The 14792-nt window shown below is 33.6% G+C and overlaps 1 long non-coding RNA gene across 1 annotated transcript; it reads left to right on the forward strand.

Annotated features, from left to right (window-relative positions):
* The first annotated feature begins 2423 nt into the window (after positions 1–2423).
* On the forward strand, positions 2424–3553 carry LOC139871189 (uncharacterized). The gene is made up of 3 exons (XR_011766641.1): positions 2424–2736; positions 2839–2904; positions 3260–3553. It is a non-coding gene; the product is annotated as an uncharacterized lncRNA (long non-coding RNA).
* Positions 3554–14792: the final 11239 nt, after the last annotated feature.

Consider the following 14792-nt stretch of genomic DNA (forward strand, 5'->3'; position numbering starts at 1 on the left):
AGAAATGGTTTCTACTCATGATGATATTGATGACAAGGAACCTGAGCAAGTCATAATTCCAATTATTCACTCAGAGGCTGAAAGTGGACCGGTAGATGAGGATTTGAATTTAAGTGATTTCTATATTGAAGAAACAGATGATGATGGATTTGTCATTCTAAGCAAATTATCTTCAGTATCTTCTATTCCTAAGGATGTAGAGATTTTGGATGAAGGGAATCCTGATCCGGTAACGAAAAGTGATGACGAAATAGATTCTACTGATGAAGATGGAGATAATCTTTATGTTAATCCAAATGATGATGACATCTTTAATCATATTGAAGAAGATAATGCTCCAACAGATGACACGACAAATCCTACAGATCATTCATCAAATTCTACACCATCATCAAGTTCAAATCCAATAAATGCAAATGAGAGTTCAACTTCTGGTACCTCTACTATTTGAAACAGTGAATTCCAGATTCAAATACAACAACGGTATATTCTTTAAGTATCGGGAACAAAGATTGTTATTGGGAGTTGAACATGATTTCATAACATTACGAAACACATTCATCGAGGAAAACGCGTATAAGATCTTTCGCATTCACGAAACTCCAAGAAGTAAAAGGTTTACCTATATAGGTTCACGATTGCTTCCAGCAAGTGAAAGAAACTGGTATGAGTTTATGTGGAGGAAACATATCAACAAGAATGAAGATGATTTGTGGCTTCAAATAAAGTATCGTATTTCAGAAGTGTTAAATATTACTCGAGTTGGAGTAGAGATAAAAGAGAAAAGAGACGTCATCAGTCAGTTCCACGTTATTAGAGAAGATGAGAAGGAATACAAGTTTACATAAGCTGATTTTCAAAATCTAGATATGCTTGATATTATTCACATCTACAACTACCTCAGTATCATCACCATTCGACCTTTTGCTAAGGCTCAAGCTTTGGAAGCTGTGAAAAGATGCATGATGGAGACAATTGAACTGATGAGACGTGAAGATTTTCAAATTGGTCTCGAAGCAAATAGGAAAAAGATTTGAATAACCTGTCTGAATCAATTCACAGAGGGACTGAAGGATAAGAGAATGTTTCAAATGCAATTCGAACCCGAAGGGTTTGTATTTGTGAATTCTCAGAAAGAAAAAGTGTTCATCCGCACTGAAGAGTTAAACAAATACTAAGATAGTACACTCAAGGCTGCACTGAAGTATATTAAAATTCGTCAAAGCAAGTTTGATGACATTAACATGAAAATGGTTCTTGGAGAGTTCATAAAGCATATCAGAGATCGTCTGAAGCTCCGGATCCATACAAGACAGTTTGAGATTCTTCGTGGCCAAAGAAAGAGAAGGTATTTCAAAGAAATGGATGAATATCCATTACATGAGGGAGATCCAAGAAAAGCGTGGGGCATTTGGAAACCTTCTAAGCAAATTTCAGAAAATCAAGTAGAAGTTTCAAAGCCAGATGACACACGATGAAAACTAACGTTTGGACCTCTCAAGATTACTCAATAGGATTATATTGTAAAGTTCACGTTTAACACTAAGGGGGAGATTGTTAGGACCCCGAAGTTGTATATTTTTAATGTGAAACATGCTTAAATGAAGGTTCCTTAGAAGAGGGCTATATAAGGAACCTAAGTAGTCCTAATTAGATAGTCACTGCATTGTAAACGAGTTCTAGAAGATGTGGAATGTAAATCTTATTGATTCTCTCTCATACCGAGTCTCCTTCATACATACCGAATCTCATTCTAACTTGTTTTTTCTCTTAATCTCAACATGATTTGACCTATCAAGTTTTGATGAAGACGGTTACATACAATTGAAAATTTGAATGTTGAGTGCGTACAATAGAAAATGGGTTAAAATTCGATGGATTTTCTATTAGGTGACCAGATACAACTAAATGGATTATATGTTGTAGCCCATTGAATATATACGATAGTAAGAATCAAACAATTGAGTACATACAATAGAAAATTTGAAAATTGAATGTATACAATATTCAATAAAAAAATATGAGTGAAAATTCATTACATTTCAATCAATTAGCCCATTTAGAAGTTCGTTGCATATAGCAATTATCTTCGCTACATATGTTAATTAGTTAGGCTATAAACTAAGTCCATCTATATATCTATATATCTATCTATATATTATATATATTACGAAAGTCAAGATCACTTAATCTTTTAAAAAAAAAAAATTAAATAGAGAAGAGAGACCATTGGATTAGAAAGGGGATATTCTAACACACCTTTTTTTGATCCTCACACACCTATTTTAACCTTTTACTCTTCTAATAATACTTCATTGGATCAAAAAAGTGTGTGTGAGAATCATCTCCCGATTAGAAATCAATCAATTAACTTTAAAAAAAACAACCATTGAATTCATTGATCATTCAACAGTTGTATCTCTCTTCATATTCAATGTTGAGTGACAAAAGTGCCCTTTCCCCAAACCCCTTTCATTCCCGTCACTGACATAACCTATGAACAGAAAACACCATTTCCCATCAATCTTCAAACTTCAAATAAATAAAACAAAAAGGGATAGATTTGCAGCATAAAGAAATCGGTGATCGACAAGATCATATCGAGCATGCGATGTACCAAAAATGGGTAAATTTATTACGATCCATGGTAAAGAGGGTGTACCAGAAATGGTATTCGAGCGTGCGATGTACGTAAATGTTAGAAGACGGCATTTAATAGTGATGACGAATATTTACGTAAGTCAGATTATTGTTTAATAATCTCTTAATTGATAAGTTTAATTTCAATTTAACAATATGTAAAGTGTTTTGTGATTTTGCAATCTCGATTACATTTAGGGTTTTGAAGAACAGAAGTCGTCTGAACCGGGATTAGGAAGGGAGAACAACATATGGTAATTTGATGTATGTGTTCATATTGTTATAATCCATTTTGAATTTTTTATTTTCAAGTTGTTGATAAAAATCTGTAAGTTGAGATTTGCAGTTACTTTTTAGTGTTGGTTTAGGTAATGCATTTTGATTTGGTTGTCGAATATAGTCGAAGTTCATATAAAAATAACATCTTTGTTAACTAATTCATGTTTGATGAATAAATTATGTTGTCATGAATATTATGTTTGTTTAATGAACACCAAGTGTTCGATTAAAACTCAAGATAAAAAAGTGTCCTTTGCTTTTAGCACAATGATTTTATATGCTTAAGTATTCTCAAGAATGATTAAATCAATTATTTGTTTTTTGTATTCATGCTTCTCAGGCTAAGAGTCAAAATCAATGAACTCTCTACACGATAATCATATTTGATAGGGATAGGGCTTAGAATCCCAAATAACATTAGAGTAAACAATATGGAGCTTGAAGATCGAATTAGCTGCAACAAGATACTTTATGTCATTAACCTGATTTGATAAACTTTAAGGAAGGTTAGGATTGAGATGCTAATATTTCTTCCTATCGAACCTTTGAAAATGTCATATAGTTTAATTTTTAATGTGTTAAATGTTGACTATTTGTGTCTTTGGATTGAGATAATAATATTTGTTTTGAAATTGTCTACCTGTCAATTATGGCAGAAGCAGAAATATATATGGTATGGTTGCAACATTGCAGGGGCTAAGAATTATGAAATTTGTGTTTGGATACTGTTTTGTGCATAGGTAAAATTATCATATGTTGTGTTTTGTGTATAGCTTAGGGATGGCATTGTATAAGTTAGGTGTTATAAGGAGTTTTGGGTAGTTCTAATTTGCCGTCTTTTGATATGGTTTTGGTGCTGCTAGATAACTAGATAATTGCTTCTATTGTGCTATTCTGAATTCTGTTTATGGTCATATACATGGTATGGGATGTTGCTGACTATATAGTCCAGTTACATAAGACATAATTTTTGTTGGTAACTTGGTATGAGTACAAATTATTACATTTATTGTTAAATTGTATTTTAAGTAACTAGAAGGGAGTGAATAACTACTTAATATACGTTTTTAAAACTTTTTCTATGTTTAACAATATTTAATCGACTTGGACATGTTGCTAGACTTAAACATGTTTCTTGTGATATTTCAATGTGTGTGCTAATAATCCTTTAAGCATACAAGACCATTTGATTATGAACCTTTAATTGTTATCAACCAAGTTACACTAATGCATTGGAGTAGGCTAAGCATGCATTTGTGGTTTCCTAACTTATAGCATATAGCAAGACAAAGATCATATTATCATTCATACATGTTAAATGAGTATAAGCAAGTTGGCAATTAGCACATAGACAAGTAATACTCATGTAATGATAGCAAGAATTCACTAGTGATCAATCTAAGATCAAACAAGTAGTGATGACATAGCAATATACTAAGGCAATGTAAGTTTATTTGCAATATAGCACATTGCAAGATTAATGTATAAGTATACATTAATGTCCAACACATGTACAAGGAAAGTACAACACTTGGTTAGGACTTGATGACCATTTTAAGTATGTCAAGATATATTTTCGGAACATAAGATATTTTTGTAACACTTATGTGTTATCCTTAATCAAAGCTAAAATGTCATTAAGATGCCATTAGGTGCGATTAACCAAGATTAGCGTTCTAGTGATCAAAACTCTTTTTTGATATGAAAAGGGCAACTATTCTAAGTATGTTGAAAAAGGTTTCGTGAATTATAGATGCCCCGAAGTGGTCAAACATTATTTGGTCAAGAATTTTGGACATAACATCTGCGATTGAACCATAGTCAGCCGTGGTGTCGACCGTGTACCATTTTTCTCAGAAACTATGGTACATGACACCCACGGTCAGATATGTGGTCGACCGTGGACCTAACCGTGCACTTATCTAAGTTTTGTATTCTTTTTGTTTACCTAATGTTTTCACTCTAAACTTCGTTAGGTTTGGTCATTTGCCAGAGTAAGTGTGGATTAGTGAACTTGTATATTTATGTCAAGATATCTATCATCACTTTTGGTTATGTGTGTGTGTCATCATCAAAACACTTGTTACCGTTAGTTAAGATTATTATTACCGTTTACATTCACCCCCCAACATTCTCCCCCTTTTTGATGATAACAAACACATAAGTGATGGTGGACATTTATCTATAAATATGCAAGTGTTAACATCACTCATAACTTGCTCCCCCTTTTATCGAAGCAAAAAGGTTAGCTCCCCCTGGAACTAAGCACGCCCTTAGAGCAATGTTCCCCATTGAATCGTACATGGTGGAAGTTAACAACCAAAAACAAAACACACACAATTTAAACATTTATTCATTCCTAAGATAGAGAAGTACAAGATAAAATCATGCATTCACAGAAGTATCTCACTAGAGATTTGCATGATGGTGACATAGATCTAAATGTTGCGATGGGAGAAGTTGTGACGCCCCGTACTAAATCAATGTGTACGGACCATCAACAACAGGATCATTACAAGGTCAAACACTATATGCTGTTTCAAAAGAAGGTTGCATGCATGAAAAGAGGTGACGTCATAACTAACATCAAATGTTTTACAACCAAAAGTATGCTTCTACGAATAGCAAGCAATGATAATAGTACGTGACCCATAGGTCGTTACGAATACATCGTCTCAAAGATAACATAGTTTGAATGCAAAATAAACGTTTCATGCGGTGACATCTCTAATAAGCGCAGCGGGTGTCTACAAAGCATGACTAGTACAACGGAAGCAAGCAAACCTTAAACACCTGAGAAAAACATGCTTAAAAACGTCAACACGAATGTTGGTGAGCTATAGTTTAAGTATAACAGTAATGTAATGTAGGCTACGAGATTTCAGTGCTTCAACCAGCAGTATAAATCAGTAATTCAAATCAGTATGATAAAGTATATGTTCATCCGTGGGCACCCGGTAACTAACTTAACGTAATAATACCCCCTAAAAGTGCACTTGGCGAGTGCGTATGTTCACGAAGTATTAAATACCCGTTAAATGCTAGCGCGACTAGCCCGAGTGGGGATGTCAAACCCTATGGATCCATATCTAAGATTCGCGTTCACCGGTTCAAAGACCAATGACTAAACGTTACCGAGCTAAGGGGAAAGTTTATGCCGTTGTATAACCCACACATATATAAAGTTTAAGTACTCGTGCCTAGTATGTAAAACGTAAAACACGCATGTATTCTCAGTCCCAAAATAGTTAAAGTAAAAAGGGATGCTATAACTCACAGTGGAAAGTAGTAAGGTTGATTCGGGAAAAGTAAGCAAGTATGTTGGTCCGAAAAGTCCTCAACCTAAGTCAAAAGTTACTAAGTCAGTAAATCGTCCCCAAAGGTTTAAAAGTATGTAAATTAGGTCTTAAGTATCATCATCATTCATCATTAAATAAAAAGTGTAAAGTAAGTTTCAATCAAGAAAAGAGTTTAAAACAAAGGCTGACTTCGTTCAGTCGCCATGGCCTCTATACAAACTGAAATGAGGTGAGACCAGTGGCCATGGCTCCGTATATGAGTCCCCTAGGTGCTGACCAATTTTCAGAACCGAACTCGTCTTCGTTTGACCGGGGTGACGGTTTAAGTGCGAGTAGGTCATAAATTTCAGCACAACGTTAATAGGGTGTAGTGACTTTTGGAAGGCCATAAATCCTAAACCGTAACTCGGATTAAGATGAGTCTTAAACGAAAAATCATCTACTCGAACCGAACAATCTGGAAATTAGATTTTCCAGTAGCCCAGGTTACTGATCAGTTCCAGAAACAGCAAGAAAGGTGTTCCGGTGGGTTCTTGGTGCTCGATGCGTATCACGGTTCTCATCCTTGATGCTTGTAGCTTCAAGTGTACAACTCGTTGATGGGTTTGCATCATCTTTACCAAGTTTTGACCATAATAACACTAGTGTATGTCTAAGATATGTAGCACAACTCAATTAAGTAGTTTGATGAACCAAAGTTACATTAAGATCTTAGATCCGACACATACATGAGTTCTAATAGTAATATAAAGCTATAAACTTGAAAGTAAACTAAATAAACAAGATCTTAAGTTGTAGAACATAGTTCTTAGTTAGATCTTGAAGATCCTAGACCCAAAAGTCTAGATCTAAAGTTCTTAAGTTAAACCCTAAGTTATATAACTTGGATCTTAACTTTAATGAAACCATAAGTCATGAAACTTTGGTTTTAAATCTTGTAATGTGTATGTAAGCTTATAAGCTCTTGTTTACAACAAAGTTAGAAGACTATAAGCTATAGAAACTTAGATCTTACATAAGTATATGAAGTTATAACTAGAAAGTTATACTTCCATGTTCTTGAACTTATAAAGTTAACTTTAGTTCAAAAAAAATGAGATCAAGATTAACTAGTAACACTTGACCAACAAACAACAAATCACGAATTCAAGATGCATAAAATGAAGAGATAAACTAAATCTGCAAGTAATAAGTTCATGATTGTTCATACTTAGAAAGATTCAAGCCAAGGCTTTGATCTTTAAGAAAGTAAACCTTAAGTTTACAAACATGAACACAAGTATGATAATGAAACTTATGAACTTTAAATCTTTAAAACATTTAAGTGTAGAACCATAAACTAGAAAGTTTAAATTCTTGTTCTTGGTTCTTTACAAACAAAAGATGGAAGTAACCAAGATTACATGAAGACACAAGTTAGAGAACTTGATCTTTAGCAACAACAAACAACAAGTAAGTAAACAACCAACAAAGAACAAGTGATGATGATGATTTTGGGTTCGGTTTTAAAGAGAAAAAGAAAGGATAAATAGAGTTTGTAACTTACAAAGTTGAGAGAAAAATGAGAGAAAAGAGAAGTGTGGAATGAAGTCTGTGTAAAAGTGAAGTAATACACTAGTAAATATATAACAAAAAAATAAATAAAATGAACTCCCTCATACCCCATGGTGGACGGTTTTTGGGGACCAAAAAGGAAGGTCAAAAACTTACTTTCAAGCATGGGAGAAAGGTGTAAGCTTAGAATGGTATTAAAGTTAAATGGTATGGGAAAGAGGTGTAAGTATGCATGTAACTAGATTCCTCATGTCACTAATTAATCTTGTTTATCTTAATAAGTCATTAGCATAATGTTGGGCTTCTAATTGTCCATTAAGAAAGGTAGGGTGGGCTTCCAAGTCCATTATCATGAGTCCATGTAAGTAAGTAACAATTAATTAAACAAAGCCCAAGTAATTAACTAGTAACCTTAGTTAATTAAAAATGATTAATATTAAATTATTATTAATTAATCATGAATGTAAATAATATTCGAAAATATTATTCGTGAAAAGTACGTGTGTCACAAAGACAAGTCGGGCCATGGAAAGTCAATCACGGTGTTAAGTCCATTAAGGTAACTAGTAAGCATTAATGAACACTAAGCTTAATTAAATAAGCTCTTAAGCCAAGTAATTGTTATAATAAATAACAATCAAGTTTACGCAGTCATAATATTCCAATTACGACAAAAGTTTAACGTGTACCAAGTACGTATCTCGTTTAAAACGATAAGTGACAACAACGGTCGTAAAAGCATTCAGGGATCAAGTTAAGTGATCACACACTTAATAGCACGTAGTAAGATATTAACGAAAGTAATTAATCATGATTAAAGATCCCAGAGCATAAGCTAGCTCAGTACACACAAATACGCAGTTTCGTGAAAGCACAAAGCACAAAAAGTAAATTGAAAAAGCCGGGTCGTTACATTACCCACCTGTTAAAGAAAATTTCGTCCCGAAATTTTGAGGAGTGACCAACAATGGTACCGTATTTGAATAAGTAGGAGCGTATCAAAGTTCCGTGAGACTCGTAGGCTCAGAAATGAGTTATTTACCTTGAAAGGTACTTCGGCGTATGAAAGTAAGAATAGGTATATGCCAATAATTAAGTCTCTTGTCCTAAGAGATTAACAAATTGGTTTCGTTTCTGATTAACATGAGTATGTCATCTGAATATATATCCACAAAAGGAACGATGGTGTTTTTAGCCTTACATGCATCTTCAGTAAGCTGGATGCAGGAAATGCATCATGAATGTTGCCAACCCCTTAATTTCGGAATGGGGCCATAGGCATAAAGAATCCGGTATTTAAGAACGTTTCCTTTGAATAATTGAATTGAAATTTTTAGCTGGAAGTGACTAATCGGACTTATATGCAATGCAAGCCGTAACCATTTATAGTGTCTTCAGAACGGTCTGAACGAACAATGAAGGACATCACCTAGTTTACCATACTGCAGGTGAACTTATCCTTAGATGAAATGAAAGCACAGTTCTGTAATGTAACTTCATCCTTTCAGTTACATGTTGAAGTTAGGGTTAACATTAACTAGGACAACAGATAGTTGCAACCAACGAAGGAAGAAATATATAGAGTATCCACATCAGCGCCGTAAATGTTTTAAGCAGTCCTTTCCCAAAAGGGATAACAAGATTCATAGGTTCTCAAAGTATCTTATATTACATTTCCAAAAGAAAGTCGCACGAAAGGCGTGAGAGTGAACTCTTCGAGTGGTTCGTTCTGAATTTATCCGTGTACTTAGGGGGGTGTGCGAATGAGAAGATACGTGAACTCTTGGTCCTAAAGAATGGTTTACTCCGAATGAAAAGAATCTCCAAAAATGATTCTTGTATCTCAACATACTGATTCATAGAGATGATGTTTACGAGGGTGTTGCGTTTAGCCGTGAAATACTGAGAGTAGAAACTCACCTAGTGTCTTTCCTACAATGGGGTGACCACTGAGTGTACTCTGGAAAACTGATTTATCGGCCCGCGTTTTTGTCATGTCTAACTTTAAAAAGAACATTTTATGGGTGCAAAGATTTTCTAACAAATTTTATAAAACTGCTATCCAAAGTGGCTCAAGAGTTTTTAGCAAAGATCTTAATAGTAAGCTTCATCCCCATCGGAGGGCGAGAAGGAGTGTGATCCATATATAGTGTAGTCTTAATACGAAAACCTTTAATAAAATCAACCAAGGGAGTTTTGAAAAACAAAACCTTTAAACGTTTGATGTGACAACATAAACGGAATGAAGTTCCTAGTAAATTTAGAAGTAGGTACAACGTGTACCATTTTGTACAAAACTATTTGACTTAAGTTGAATAACTCGATAAAGGAGCGATTTTTAAATAATTTGAAGATATAACTTAGTATGTACTAACCAAAATAAGTATAGGCAAATTTATTGACTTAATTATATACATACATATATGATTTTATAAATCGCATAAGTGACAGAAAAGTTTTATTACTTTCACTTGTCCATAAATCCCGTGAGGACCGCACGAATAATCAACGTGTAAAAATTCTGATAAACATAGCTTTTCGTATTTCAGAGGTTGCGATTTGAAAAAGGATTGAGTGGAAAATCTTTAAATTTTTGGGTGACAAGTTACTAAGTAATGAAAACTAATGAATTAAATGTAGTTTTGATAATTATCAGGACATAAGTCTTTGGGCCAAAAATGTTCACGTGCGAAGCAGTTGCTATGAAGTTGAAATGTCCCGTTCTTATTGATTAAAAACGTTCCATATTAATTGATTTCGTTGCGAGGTTTTGACCTCTATATGAGACGTTTTTCAAAGACTGCATTCATTTTAAAACAAACCATAACCTTTATTTCATCAATAAAGGTTTAAAAAGCTTTACGTAGATTATCAAATAATGATAATCTAAAATATCCTGTTTACACACAACCATTACATAATGGTTTACAATACAAATATGTTACAACAAAATAAGTTTCTTGAATGCAGTTTTTACACAATATAATACAAGCATGGACTCCAAATCTCGTCCTTATTTAAGTATGCGACAGCGGAAGCTCTTAATAATCACCTAAGAATAAACATGCTTAAAACGTCAACAAAAATGTTGGTGAGTTATAGGTTTAACCTATATATATCAAATCATAATAATAGACCACAAGATTTCATATTTCAATACACATCCCATACATAGAGATAAAAACCATTCATATGGTGAACACCTGGTAACCGACATTAACAAGATGCATATATAAGAATATCCCCATCATTTCGGGACACCCTTCGGATATGATATAAATTTCGAAGTACTAAAGCATCCGGTACTTTGGATGGGGTTTGTTAGGTCCAATAGATCTATCTCTAGGATTCGCGTCAATTAGGGTGTCTGTTCCCTAATTCTTAGATTACCAGACTTAATAAAAAGGGGCATATTCGATTTCGATAATTCAACCATAGAATGTAGTTTCACGTACTTGTGTCTATTTTGTAAATCATTTATAAAACCTGCATGTATTCTCATCTCAAAAATATTAGATTTTAAAAGTGGGACTATAACTCACTTTCACAGATTTTTACTTCGTCGAGAAGTAAGACTTGGCCACTGGTTGATTCACGAACCTATAACAATATATACATATATATCAAAGTATGTTCAAAATATATTTACAACACTTTTAATATATTTTGATGTTTTAAGTTTATTAAGTCAGCTGTCCTCGTTAGTAACCTACAACTAGTTGTCCACAGTTAGATGTACAGAAATAAATCGATAAATATTATCTTGAATCAATCCACGACCCAGTGTATACGTATCTCAGTATTGATCACAACTCAAACTATATATATTTTGGAATCAACCTCAACCCTGTATAGCTAACTCCAACATTCACATATAGAGTGTCTATGGTTGTTCCGAAATATATATAGATGTGTCGACATGATAGGTCGAAACATTGTATACGTGTCTATGGTATCTCAAGATTACATAATATACAATACAAGTTGATTAAGTTATGGTTGGAATAGATTTGTTACCAATTTTCACGTAGCTAAAATGAGAAAAATTATCCAATCTTGTTTTACCCATAACTTCTTCATTTTAAATCCGTTTTGAATGAATCAAATTGCTATGGTTTCATATTGAACTCTATTTTATGAATCTAAACAGAAAAAGTATAGGTTTATAGTCGGAAAAATAAGTTACAAGTCGTTTTTGTAAAGGTAGTCATTTCAGTCGAAAGAACGACGTCTAGATGACCATTTTAGAAAACATACTTCCACTTTGAGTTTAACTATAATTTTTTGATATAGTTTCATGTTCATAATAAAAATCATTTTCTCAGAATAACAACTTTTAAATCAAAGTTTATCATAGTTTTTAATTAACTAACCCAAAACAGCCCGCGGTGTTACTACGACGGCGTAAATCCAGTTTTACGGTGTTTTTCGTGTCTCCAGGTTTTAAATCATTAAGTTAGCATATCATATAGATATAGAACATGTGTTTAGTTGATTTTAAAAGTCAAGTTAGAAGGATTAACTTTTGTTTGCGAACAAGTTTAGAATTAACTAAACTATGTTCTAGTGATTACAAGTTTAAACCTTCGAATAAGATAGCTTTATATGTATGAATCGAATGATGTTATGAACATCATTACTACCTTAAGTTCCTTGGATAAACCTACTGGAAAAGAGAAAAATGGATCTAGCTTCAACGGATCCTTGGATGGCTCGAAGTTCTTGAAGCAGAATCATGACACGAAAACAAGTTCAAGTAAGATCATCACTTGAAATAAGATTGTTATAGTTATAGAAATTGAACCAAAGTTTGAATATGATTATTACCTTGTATTAGAATGATAACCTACTGTAAGAAACAAAGATTTCTTGAGGTTGGATGATCACTTTACAAGTTTGGAATTGAGCTAGCAAACTTGAAAGTATTCTTGATTTTATGTAACTAGAACTTGTAGAATATATGAAGAACACTTAGAACTTGAAGATAGAACTTGAGAGAGATCAATTAGATGAAGAAAATTGAAGAATGAAAGTGTTTGTAGGTGTTTTTGGTCGTTGGTGTATGGATTAGATATAAAGGATATGTAATTTTGTTTTCATGTAAATAAGTCATGAATGATTACTCATATTTTTGTAATTTTATGAGATATTTCATGCTAGTTGCCAAATGATGGTTCCCACATGTGTTAGGTGACTCACATGGGCTGCTAAGAGCTGATCATTGGAGTGTATATACCAATAGTACATACATCTAAAAGCTGTGTATTGTACGAGTACGAATACGGGTGCATACGAGTAGAATTGTTGATGAAACTGAACGATGATGTAATTGTAAGCATTTTTGTTAAGTAGAAGTATTTTGATAAGTGTATTGAAGTCTTTCAAAAGTGTATAAATACATATTAAAACACTACATGTATATACATTTTAACTGAGTCGTTAAGTCATCGTTAGTCGTTACATGTAAGTGTTGTTTTGAAACCTTTAGGTTAACGATCTTGTTAAATGTTGTTAACCCAATGTTTATAATATCAAATGAGATTTTAAATTATTATATTATCATGATATTATCATGTATGAATATCTCTTAATATGATATATATACATTAAATGTCTTTACAACGATAATCGTTACATATATGTCTCGTTTAAAAATCATTAAGTTAGTAGTCTTGTTTTTACATATGTAGTTCATTGTTAATATACTTAATGATATGTTTACTTATCATAGTATCATGTTAACTATATATATATATCCATATATATGTCATCATATAGTTTTTACAAGTTTTAATGTTCGTGAATCACCGGTTAACTTGGGTGGTCAATTGTCTATATGAAACATATTTCAATTAATCAAGTCTTAACAAATTTGATTGCTTAACATGTTGGAAACATTTAATCATATAAATATCAATCTCAATTAATATATATAAACATGGAAAAGTTCGGGTCACTACAGTACCTACCCGTTAAATAAATTTCGTCCTGAAATTTTAAGCTGTTGAAGGTGTTGACGAATCTTCTGGAAATAGATGCGGGTATTTCTTCTTCATCTGATCTTCACGCTCCCAGGTGAACTCGGGTCCTCTACGAGCATTCCATCGAACCTTAACAATTGGTATCTTGTTTTGCTTAAGTCTTTTAACCTCACGATCCATTATTTCAACGGGTTCTTCGATGAATTGAAGTTTTTCGTTGATTTGGATTTCATCTAACGGAATAGTAAGATCTTCTTTAGCAAAACATTTCTTCAAATTCGAGACGTGGAAAGTGTTATGTACAGCCGCGAGTTGTTGAGGTAACTCAAGTCGGTAAGCTACTGGTCCGACACGATCAATAATCTTGAATGGTCCAATATACCTTGGATTTAATTTCCCTCGTTTACCAAATCGAACAACGCCTTTCCAAGGTGCAACTTTAAGCATGACCATCTCTCCAATTTCAAATTCTATATCTTTTCTTTTAATGTCAGCGTAGCTCTTTTGTCGACTTTGGGCGGTTTTCAACCGTTGTTGAATTTGGATGATCTTCTCGGTAGTTTCTTGTATAATCTCCGGACCCGTAATCTGTCTATCCCCCACTTCACTCCAACAAATCGGAGACCTGCACTTTCTACCATAAAGTGCTTCAAACGGCGCCATCTCAATGCTTGAATGGTAGCTGTTGTTGTAGGAAAATTCTGCTAACGGTAGATGTCGATCCCAACTGTTTCCGAAATCAATAACACATGCTCGTAGCATGTCTTCAAGCGTTTGTATCGTCCTTTCGCTCTGCCCATCAGTTTGTGGATGATAGGCAGTACTCATGTCTAGACGAGTTCCTAATGCTTGCTGTAATGTCTGCCAGAATCTTGAAATAAATCTGCCATCCCTATCAGAGATAATAGAGATTGGTATTCCATGTCTGGACACGACTTCCTTCAAATACAGTCGTGCTAACTTCTCCATCTTGTCATCTTCTCTTATTGGCAGGAAGTGTGATGATTTGGTGAGACGATCAACTATTACCCAAATAGTA

This window comes from Rutidosis leptorrhynchoides, chromosome 1 (genome assembly GCF_046630445.1).
Source record: "Rutidosis leptorrhynchoides isolate AG116_Rl617_1_P2 chromosome 1, CSIRO_AGI_Rlap_v1, whole genome shotgun sequence".
Taxonomy (NCBI): Eukaryota; Viridiplantae; Streptophyta; class Magnoliopsida; order Asterales; family Asteraceae; genus Rutidosis; species Rutidosis leptorrhynchoides.